This window comes from Ranitomeya variabilis, chromosome 7 (assembly GCF_051348905.1).
Source record: "Ranitomeya variabilis isolate aRanVar5 chromosome 7, aRanVar5.hap1, whole genome shotgun sequence".
NCBI lineage: Eukaryota > Metazoa > Chordata > Amphibia > Anura > Dendrobatidae > Ranitomeya > Ranitomeya variabilis.
The window spans coordinates 89,755,771-89,767,874 of NC_135238.1; the positions used below are offsets into that span (position 1 = coordinate 89,755,771).

At 44.2% G+C, this 12,104-nt stretch overlaps 1 protein-coding gene across 2 annotated transcripts in view; it reads right to left on the minus strand.

Annotated features, from left to right (window-relative positions):
• CALCRL (calcitonin receptor like receptor) overlaps positions 1-12,104 on the minus strand; it is a 195,211-nt gene that overhangs the window by 98,890 nt on the left and 84,217 nt on the right. The gene's annotated exons all lie outside the window — the stretch shown is intronic.

The following is a 12,104-nucleotide window of genomic DNA, read 5'->3' on the forward strand; positions in this document are numbered from 1 at the left end:
AGATAAAAAGGGGAGAAGTAGACTCAGTATTTGCATTCTGTCTTGTCTGTCTTGTCTGTGTGTCACACTAAGCATAGAAAAAGGAGAAGAGAACTGTCTGAGGTCTTAAGAACCAAAATTGTTGAAAAAAATCAACAATCTCAAGGTTACAAATCCATCTCCAGAGATTTAGTGTTCTTTTGTCCATCATGCGCAACATAATCAAAAAGTTTATAACCCATGGGACTTCAGCTAATATCCCTGGATGGGAATGGCAGAGTAAAATTGATGAAAAGTTGCAATGCAGGATAGTTCGGATTGTGGATAAACAGCCCTAATCAAGATCCAGAAAAATTCAAGCTGTCCCGCAAGCACTGTCCTGCAAGGTGCATCAGTGTCAGTTAGAACTATCAATTGACATTTGAATGAAATGAAACGCTATGGCAAGAGACCCAGGAGAACCCCACTGCTGACAGAGAGACATAAAAAAGCTAGAATGCAGTGGGCCACAATGTACACTCACCGGCCACTTTATTAGGTACACCATGCTAGTAACGGGTTGGACCCCCTTTTGCCTTCAGAACTGCCTCAATTCTTCGTGGCATAGATTCAACAAGGTGCTGGAAGCATTCCTCAGAGATTTTGGTCCATATTGACATGATGGCATCACACAGTTGCCGCAGATTTGTCGGCTGCACATGCCAAAGATGCTCCATACAAGGCAGGATGGATCCATGCTTTCATGTTGTTTACGCCAAATTCTGACCCTACCATCCGAATATCGCAGCAGAAATCGAGACTCATCAGACCAAGCAACGTTTTTCCAATCTTCTACTGTCCAATTTCGATGAGCTTGTACAAATTGTAGCCTCAGTTTCCTGTTCTTAGCTGAAAGGAGTGGTACCCGGTGTGGTCTTCTGCTGCTGTAGCCCATCTGCCTCAAAGTTCGACGCACTGTGCGTTCAGAGATGCTCTTAGGCCTACCTTGGTTGTAACGGGTGGCGATTTGAGTCACTGTTGCCTTTCTATCAGCTCGAACCAGTCTGCCCATTCTCCTCTGACCTCTGGCATCAACAAGGCATTTCCGCCCACAGAACTGCCGCTCACTGGATTTTTTTTCTTTTTCAGACCATTCTCTGTAAACCCTAGAGATGGTTGTGCGTGAAAATCCCAGTAGATCAGCAGTTTCTGAAATACTCAGACCAGCCCTTCTGGCACCAACAACCATGCCACGTTCAAAGGCACTCAAATCACCTTTCTTCCCCATACTGATGCTCAGTTTGAACTGCAGGAGATTGTCTTGACCATGTCTACATGCCTAAATGCACTGAGTTGCCGCCATGTGATTGGCTGATTAGAAATTAAGTGTTAACAAGAAGTTGGACAGGTGTACCTAATAAAGTGGCCGGTGAGTGTATGTAACCAAGTCAGAATCCTTTGGGAAAGCGTCTTGTGGACAGATGAGCCCAAGATACACCTTTTTGGTAAAATGCATCATTCTACTGTTTAACCAAAATTTAATGAGGCATACAAGGAAAAGAACACAGTACCTAAAGTCAAATATGGTGGAGGTTAAAATATGTTTTGGAGTTGTATTACTGCCTCTGACACAGGGTGCCTTGACCAAAGATGTTGGGCTGCAATTTAGTGCCCAGCATTAGAAAGCTGGAATTGCATCCTTCAAGAAGCTCCTCAGAAATGGATTGAAACAAAGCGCTGTTGAGTTCGGAAGTGGTCAGCAATGAGTCCAGATCTAAACCCATTGAACACCTGTGGAGAGATCTTAAAACTGCTGTTGGGAGAAAGCACTTTCAAATATGAGAGACCTAGAGCAGTTTGCAAAAGGAGAGTGGTCCAAAATTCCAGTTAAGAGGTGTCAGAAGCTTGTTGATGGTTATAGGAAGTGATTGGAGTTATTTATTCCAAAGGATCTGCAACCAAATATTATGTTGAGGGTGCCAACAATTTAGTCTGAACCATTTTTGCAGTTTTGTGTGAATTTAAGTCCAATTTGAATGTATTTACTCTATTTTTCTGTGTTGGTCCAATACACACAAAAATAGTAAACACGTTTATAACAAAACATGTGTAGCGGCAATGATTTTCTGGAAGAAGTACATTTTCTGGAACAGTTTCACGGGTGCCAACACTTTTTGCCATGACTGTTTCTACATAAGTCAGAATATATTTCCATTTCTGGCATAAATAAACATAAATTATAGAATTCGAAAAGGTGACATTTTTTCTGCACATGAAGCCAGGCATAACACAATAGGGTCCCATGTAAGATAGTTATAAAAACTGCAGTAAGAGGCTAATAAATATTGACCTTTGTATCTCTGTCTGCTGTAGTACATAACATTTTCACTTTTTGTCTCCTGCACTATTCAATAACTCTCACAAAATACTCAAATCTGCCAAAAATAATGGGCACACTATCACATGTGCTGCCTAGAAAACTCTAGAGAATGGAGGAGAGAGAAACTGTAGGTATACAAAAGCAGAAAGGCATAAGAAGAAACTGCTGATGCTTCTAGTGCAGGGGGGAAACTGATGAAAATGCAAGATACAACTCATATAATGGCCATACAGTGGCATTTTTTGGGCCAAAAATACAAAGGAAATGTGTTACCTTTAGCTTTAGGCCTTTAAGAGATCATTTCATCTTCCACTTTCTTAACTGTTCAAAATAATAGTAATTTTGACCAGGGGTGCCCAAATTTTTACATGCCACTGTATAATGCTACTCCTCATTACAATCCGTTAAATGGATTATCTGGGCTATTTATTCTTATGGGCCTAAGAATTTACAGACAGGTAGTTGCTAATTACATAGTTACATAGTTACATAGTTATTGAGGTTGAAGGAAGACTTTAAGTCCATCTAGTTCAACCCATAGCCTAACCTAACATGCCCTAACATGTTGATCCAGAGGAAGGCAAAAAAAACCCATGTGGCAAAGAGTAACTCCACCATGGGGAAAAAAATTCCTTCCCGACTCCACATACGGCAATCAGACTAGTTCCCTGGATCAACGCCTTATCAAGGAATCTAGTGTATATACCCTGTAATATTATACTTTTCCAGAAAGGTATCCAGTCCCCTCTTAAATTTAATTAATGAATCACTCATTACAACATCATACGGCAGAGAGTTCCATAGTCTTACATGCCTATTCTGTCTAGCATCATCACTTAGCGATCACAGAAGCCCCTGTCAGCGATTCTGCTGCTTCACGTCAACAGAGCAGCTCTTCCTCTTCCAGTTTGTTCTGTTTACGGGGGTGAGTATGTGGTGTTTTTTTTTTTCATGTGCATGAACATAGGGATTCTATGGGGTGAACATTGGGTTTCTATGGGGGTGAACATGGGGATTCTATGGGGGTGAACATGGGAATTCTATGGGGGTGAACATGGGGATTCTATGGAGTGAACATGGGGATTCTATGGGGTGAACATGGGGATTCTATGGGGGTGAAAATGAGGATTCTATGGGGTGAACATGGGGATTCTATGGGGGTGAACATGGGGATTCTATGGGGGCGAACATGGAAATTCTATGGGGGTGAACATGGGGATTCTATGGGGGTGAACATGGTGATTCTATGGGGGTGAACATGGGGATTCTATGAGGGTGAACTTGGGGATTCTATGGGGTGAACATGGGAATTCTATGGGGGTGAACATGGGGATTCTATGGGGTGAACATGGGAATTCTATGGGGGTGAACATGGGGATTCTATGGGGGAGAACATGGGGATTCTATGGGGCGAATATGGGGGTGAAAATGGGGATTCTATGGGGTGGACATGGGGATTCTATGGGGTGAACATGGGGATTCTATGGGGGTGACATGCAGCACATGGGGAGGCTATGGGGGTGACATGCAGCACATGGGGAGGCTATGGGGGTGACATGCTGCACATGTTGAGGGTATGGGAAGGCTGTATACTATCATGCAATATATGGGGAGGCTGTGTGGGGCCTCATGCAGTATATGGAGAAACTGGGATTCATGCAGTACATGGGGAGGCTGTGTGGGGCTCATGCTGTACATGGGGATGCTGTGTGGGGCTCATGCTGTACATGGGGAGGCAGTGTGGGGCTCACACTGTACATGGGGAGGCTGTGTGGGGTTCATGCCATCATGCCGTATATAGGGAGGTTGTGTGGGGCTCATGCCGTATACAGGGAGGCTGTGTGGGGCTCATGCCGCATATAGGGAGGCTGTGTGGGGCTCATGCCGTATATAGGGAGGCCACATACAGATCATTTTTGCGCAGGTGTGCCAGGCAGCCAAATCCTGATTGTAGGCTGGCTTGCAGTATTGGTATTATTGCACCTGTGCATTTGTCATCCACCATCTTAACTTGGGTCCGCTGCACTTTGGTTAGTGTAATTGGTTGGAGGCCTCAGACAGGTAAGCATCTCTACCTGTGTAATGATTCTATGGGGTGAACATGGGAATTCTATGGGGGTGAACATGGGGATTCTATGGGGGAGAACATGGGGATTCTATGGGGCGAATATGGGGGTGAAAATGGGAATTCTATGGGGTGGACATGGGGATTCTATGGGGTGAACATGGGGATTCTATGGGGGAGAACATGGGGATTCTATGGGGCGAATATGGGGGGTGAAAATGGGGATTCTATGGGGTGGACATGGGGATTCTATGGGGTGAACATGGGAATTCTATGGGGGTGAACATGGGGATTCTATGGGGGAGAACATGGGGATTCTATGGGGCGAATATGGGGGTGAAAATGGGGATTCTATGGGGTGGACATGGGGATTCTATGGGGTGAACATGGGGATTCTATGGGGGAGAACATGGGGATTCTATGGGGGAGAACATGGGGATTCTATGGGGCGAATATGGGGGGTGAAAATGGGGATTCTATGGGGTGGACATGGGGATTCTATGGGGTGAACATGGGAATTCTATGGGGGTGAACATGGGGATTCTATGGGGGAGAACATGGGGATTCTATGGGGCGAATATGGGGGTGAAAATGGGGATTCTATGGGGTGAACATGGGAATTCTATGGGGGTGAACATGGGGACTCTATGGAGTGAACATGGGGATTCTATGGGGGTGAACATGTGGATTCTATGGGGGTGAATATGGGGATTCTATGGGGTGAACATGGGGATTCTATGGGGGTGAACATGGGGATTCTATGGGGGTGAACATGGGGATTCTATGGGGTGAACATGGGGATTCTATGGGGTGAACATGGGGATTCTATGGGGGTGAAAATGAGGATTCTATGGGGGTGAACATGAGGATTCTATGGGGGTGAACATGGGGATTCTATGGGGGCGAACATGGAGATTCTATGGGGGTGAACATGGGGATTCTATGGGGGTGAACATGGGGATTCTATGGGGGTGAACATGGTGATTCTATGGGGGTGAACATGGGGATTCTATGAGGGTGAACATGGTGATTCTATGGGGTGAACATGGGAATTCTATGGGCGTGAACATGGGGATTCTATGGGGCGAATATGGGGGTGAAAATGGGGATTCTATGGGGTGGACATGGGGATTCTATGGGGTGAACATGGGGATTCTATGGGGGAGAACATGGGGATTCTATGGGGGAGAACATGGGGATTCTATGGGGCGAATATGGGGGGTGAAAATGGGGATTCTATGGGGTGGACATGGGGATTCTATGGGGTGAACATGGGAATTCTATGGGGCGAATATGGGGGTGAAAATGGGGATTCTATGGGGTGAACATGGGAATTCTATGGGGGTGAACATGGGGACTCTATGGAGTGAACATGGGGATTCTATGGGGGTGAACATGTGGATTCTATGGGGGGGAATATGGGGATTCTATGGGGTGAACATGGGGATTCTATGGGGGTGAACATGGGGATTCTATGGGGGTGAACATGGGGATTCTATGGGGTGAACATGGGGATTCTATGGGGTGAACATGGGGATTCTATGGGGGTGAAAATGAGGATTCTATGGGGTGAACATGAGGATTCTATGGGGGTGAACATGGGGATTCTATGGGGGCGAACATGGAGATTCTATGGGGGTGAACATGGGGATTCTATGGGGGTGAACATGGGGATTCTATGGGGGTGAACATGGTGATTCTATGGTGGTGAACATGGGGATTCTATGAGGGTGAACATGGGGATTCTATGGGGTGAACATGGGAATTCTATGGGCGTGAACATGGGGATTCTATGGGGCGAATATGGGGGTGAAAATGGGGATTCTATGGGGTGGACATGGGGATTCTATGGGGTGAACATGGGGATTCTATGGGGGTGACATGCAGCACATGGGGAGGCTATGGGGGTGACATGCAGCACATGGGGAGGCTATGGGGGTGACATGCTGCACATGGTGAGGGTATGGGAAGGCTGTATACTATCATGCAATATATGGGGAGGCTGTGTGGGGCCTCATGCAGTATATGGAGAAACTGGGATTCATGCAGTACATGGGGAGGCTGTGTGGGGCTCATGCTGTACATGGGGAGGCTGTGTGGGGCTCACACTGTACATGGGGAGGCTGTGTGGGGTTCATGCCATCATGCCGTATATAGGGAGGTTGTGTGGGGCTCATGCCGTATATAGGGAGGCTGTGTGGGGCTCATGCCGTATATAGGGAGGCTGTGTGGGGCTCATGCCGCATATGTAGTAGGCTGTGTGAAGCTCATGCTGTATATAAGTGGCTGTGGGGGGTTCAAAGATATATAGGGGTGTATCAGCATACTTAATTATGCTCAATAATAAGTGAAACAAATAATATTAATAGATTAATATTGAGTAAGTGATACAATTAATATTAATAAATTAATATTGAGTAGAATTAATTTCAAGCTATTAGTCCGGCCCTCCACAACAGTCATGGTCTCTCATGTGAACCCTCAGGAAAATTAATTGCCCACCCCTGCTCTAAAGGGAACCTGTCAGCAGCTTTTTGCTACCTCATCTGAGACCAGCATAACGTAGGCAAAGAAAAGCTAAATCCAATGATGTATCACTTAGCTTACTGGGTGCAGCTGTTCTGACACAATCAGCGTTTTTAGATTTAACAGTGCAGAGGTAAGAAAACTAACCCCGCCCACAACTGGCTCTCTATAGAAAGTGAGCTGCTTATTACAGAAGGGGCGGAGTTGGACCAGGGCTCCTGTCACCAGCTAGTCACAGCAATGTTAATCACAAGGTGATTAAACCTTCAGTCTAAGTAAATAACATCACACAGCCACTCATGTTGCACATTGTTCAGTGCTTTCACCCCTAAATCATACTGTACTCAGATTACATAGCAAAAACTTGCTGACAGATTCCCTTTAAGCACCTGATCGTACTATGATAAGAACAGGTTAAAGATGAGATAGTTTAAAACTGGCTACAATGGCACAGAAAAAAAGAAAAGCGCTCAGACCATTAGAGGAAAGCATATATTTAACAGCACTATCTATATGATAGAAAGACGTTAAAAAAGTCATGCTTGGCAAAACCATAGAAAAAAATGGATCTCGGTGCCAGTCATTTGTGCACAATTTTGCACAGATACTTCTCACAGTACTCAAGTTGATGAAAACTTGCAAATGGCAATATCTGCACAGCTTAGCTCAATGTGGCTGATGTAACTAGAACAGGTATGAGCAATTACACTTTCCCGAGGGGCCACATTGAAGACTGTAAATATAAAATAACTGACTGCCACATCCAAACATGAATAAGGTCTGAACAGGTGCTTACCTAGAGTTACAAACTCAAATACAATCAAACAAATAAGGCAGCAGCACTCTGTAGTGCTATAGCATGCAAACATGAAATATGAAAATTTAATTGTATTACTGCACTAGAAATATGAAAAATTGAGAAAGCTTAGCGCATAAATTGGCCAATTCTCTACTCTAGGTAAGCACCTGTTCAGACCTTATTCATGTTTTGATGTGACGGTCAGTTTTTTTTATATTTGTATTAGACTTATGACTGAGGACTCCGCCCCTTGGTCTCAAGCCATTTTTAACTGCAGCAGGACCCTACCCCTCCATACAGATATAGATTTTAGTCTGAAGAGGATTCGCATTAGGTTCTTAGAGAGATGCAGACTGTCTAAGAGAGGATTGGCAATAGGTCCTGACAAGGAGAAACGCCTTAACGTGGCTGCCAGGTACACATAAATTGGCCAATTTATGAGCTACACTTTCTCAATCTTTCATATTTCTAGTGCAGTAAAGCAATTAAATTTTCATATTTCATGTTTGCAAGCTGTGGCACTACAGAGTGCTGCCTTATTTGTTTGACATGAGAGACTGTGACTGTTGTGGAGGGCCGAACCAATAGGGTGAAATAAATTATGCTCAGTATTCATATTAAGATATTAATTACAATTATAATTATTTTACATTTATATTATCACTTAATATTGAACAGAATTAAATATGCTGACATCCATATACAGCATGAGACCCCCACGCAGCCCCTTATATACAGCATGAGCCCAAACACAGCCTCCCTATATACAGCATGAGACCCTACAAAGCCCCTATACATAGTATGAGCCCCCACACAGCCTCCATATATACAGCATGAGCTCCCACAGTCTGCCTATATACAGCATGAGCCCCCACAAAGCCTCAATCATACAGTATGAGCCCTGACAAAGCATCCCTATATCCAGCATAAGCCCCCTCCCATAGCCCCCTGTATACTTTGAGCCCTCACATAGCTTCATATACACAGTATGATCCCCTACATAGCCTCTTATACACAGCATAAACCCCCGCATAGCCTAAAATATACAGTATGAGCCCCCACACAACCCTCTATATTCAGTATGAGCCCCCACAAAGCCACCTACACCACCGTTCCAAAGTTTAGGGTCACTTGGAAATTTCCTTATTTTTTAAAGAAAAGCACAGTTTTTTTCCAATGAAGCGAACATTACATGATTCAGAAATACACTCTATACATTGTTAATGTGGTAAATGACTATTCTAGCTGCAAACGTCTGGTTTGTAATGCAGTATCTTCATAGGTGTGTAGAGGGCCATTTCCAACAACCATCACTCCAGTGTTCTTATGGTACTTTGTGTTTGCTGTGTAAGGCCTCTTTCACACTTCCGTTTTTACAGTCTGCACAGGATCCGTCAAAATGTTGAAATGACAGATCCTGTGCAGATTGTAAAAAACGGGTGCACTGGGCCCGTTTCTCTGACGGACCCGTCGAGGCTATGTGCACCTGTTGTGTATGCGTCTGCGAAAACGCATACACGACACAACCCAGGTTAAAAATAATAATATTAAAAAATAAAAATAAAAATCGCAATATTCTTACCTTCCGGCATCCCGCGCAGCGCTACTGATGCTCGCGATGCTCCCGGCAGCTGGCATTCCCAGTAATACCTTGCGTGCAATGACCTCTGATGACGTAGCGGTCTCGCGAGACCACGACATCATCGGGTCATTTTTCAATGCATCCATTGGAACGCTAGCTGCCGGGAGCATCAGTAACGCTGCGTGGGACGCCGGAAGGTAAGAATATTGGGATTTTTTTTTAATTTTTTTATTTTTAACATTATATCTTGTTACTATTGATGCTGCATAGGCAGCTTCAATAGTAAAAGAGAGAGAGAGAGCAACGAGAGAGAATTTGGTGCTTTGATACTGGTAAAGTGGGAGATTTCTACAAAGTAAAAGAGATATTGAATAAGGAATGCTATCACTCCATTTTGCAACGCCACACCATACCCTGTGGACAGCGCTTGATTGGAGCCAATTTCATCCTACAACAGTACAATGACCCAAAGCACATCTCCAAATTATGCAAGAACTATTTAGGGAAGAAGCGAGCAGCTTGTATTCTATCTGTAATGGATTGGCCAGCGCAGTCACGAGATCTCAACCCCATTGAGCTGTTAAGGGAGCAGCTTGACCATATGGCATGCAAAATGTGCCCATCAAGCCAAACGAACTTGTGGGAGGGGCTTCTGGAAGCATGGGGTGAAATTTCTCCAGATTACCTCAGTAAATTAACTGCTAGAATGCCAAAGGTCTGCAATGCTGTAATTGCTGCAAACTGAGCATTCTTTGACGAAAGCAAAGTTTGAAGGAGAAAATTATTATTTCAAATAAAAATCTTTTTTTCGAACCTTGCCAATGTCTGGACTAGATTTTAAATTCATTTGGCAACTCATTTGATTAATAAAAGTATACGTTTTCATGGAAAACACAAAATTGTCTGGGTGACCCTAAACTTTTGAATGGTAGTGTAAATGTTTTTGCATTTTTCAGTGAGAAATAAGTATTTGATCCCTCAGGCAAACAAGTCTTAATACTTGGCGGCAAAAACCTTGTTGGCAAGCACAGCAGTCAGACATTTTTTGTAGCTGATGATGAAGTTTGTGCACGTCAGAAGGAATTTTGGTCCACTCCTCTTTACAGATCATCTCTAAATCATTAAGATTTTGAGGCTGTCACTTGAAGCTTCAACTCCCTCCATAAGTTTTCTATGGGATTACGGTCTGGAGACTGGCTAGGCCACGCCATGACCTTAAGCCACTCCTTTGTTGCCTTGGCTGTATGTTTTGGGTCATTGTCTTGCTGGAAGACCCAGCCACGACCCATTTTTAATGTCCTGGTAGAGGGAAGGAGGTTGTCACTCAGGATTTTACGGTACATGGCTCCATACATTCTTCCATTGATGCGGTGAAGTAGTCCGGTGCCCTTAGCAGAGAAACACTCCCAAAACAATGTTTCTACCTCCATACTTGACAGAGGGGATGGTGTTGTGAATTAGACTTTTTTGGCTCCCTCTTGTGGTCACTAGTGGTATGACTCTGAGATTGTCTTTCCCTAGTTTGGCACCCACCTGGGTCGTTAGTCCAGGGGTGTTGCTATATGAACTTCCTGAATTCTTAGTCTGGTGCCTGGCATCGTTGTAATCAGTCCTTTCTGTTTGCTCCTGTCTGCTGGTCCTGGTTCATGCAAAATTAAGCTAAGTCTTGCTTCCTTGTTTTTTGGTTATTTGTATTGCTCTTATTTTTTGTCCAGCTTGTACTAAATGTGATTCCTGATTTTGCTGGTAGCTCTAGGGGGCTGGTATTCTCCCCCCGGGCCGTTAGACGGTTCGGGGGTTCTTGAATATCCAGCGTTGATATTTTTGATAGGGTTTTTGCTGACCGTATAAGTCATCTTACTATATTCTGCTATTAGTCAGTGGGCCTCTCTTTGCTAAATACCTAGTTCATTCTTACGTTTGTCTTTTCTTCTTACCTCACCTTTATTATTTGTTGGGGGCTTGTATCCAACTTTTGGGGTCTTTTCTCTGGAGGCAAGAAAGGTCTATCTTTTCCCTTCTAGGGTTAGTTAGTTCTCCGGCTGGCGCGAGACGTCTAGAACCAACGTAGGCACGTTCCCCGGCTGCTGCTATTTGTGGTGCTAGGATTAGCTATACGGTCAGCCCAGTTACCACTGCCCTATGAGCTGTTTTTTTGTGTTTGCAGACTTGGTATTTATTGCAGAGACCCTCTGCCATTGGGGTCATAACAGTATGCCAGGCCCAAGTTGAATGTTTAATGCATTGCAGAAGTGGGATAATAAGAAAGGAAATTCTGAGTTTTTTTTTTTGTTTTGTTTTTTTTTCCTCTCTTTCTATCTCCCCTTTACCTCTGAGTGGCTTAAGCTTGCTGCAGACATGAATGTCCAGACTCTGATTACAAGTGTGGATCAGCTTGCTGCTCGTGTGCAGGGCATACAAGATTTTGTTACCAGTAGTCCTATGTCTGAACCTAAAATACCTATTCCTGAACTGTTCTCTGGAGATCGATTTAAGTTTAGGAATTTCAGGAATAATTGTAAATTGTTTCTTTCTCTGAGACCCCGCTCGTCTGGAGACTCAGCTCAGCAAGTTAAAATTGTTATCTCTTTCTTACGGGGCGACCCTCAGGATTGGGCCTTCTCGCTAGCGCCAGGAGATCCGGCATTGGCGAATATTGATGCGTTTTTTCTGGCGCTCGGATTGCTTTACGAGGAACCCAATCTTGAAATTCAGGCAGAAAAAGCCTTGCTGGCTATTTCTCAGGGCCAGGATGAAGCTGAAGTGTATTGCCAAAAATTTCGGAAATGGTCCG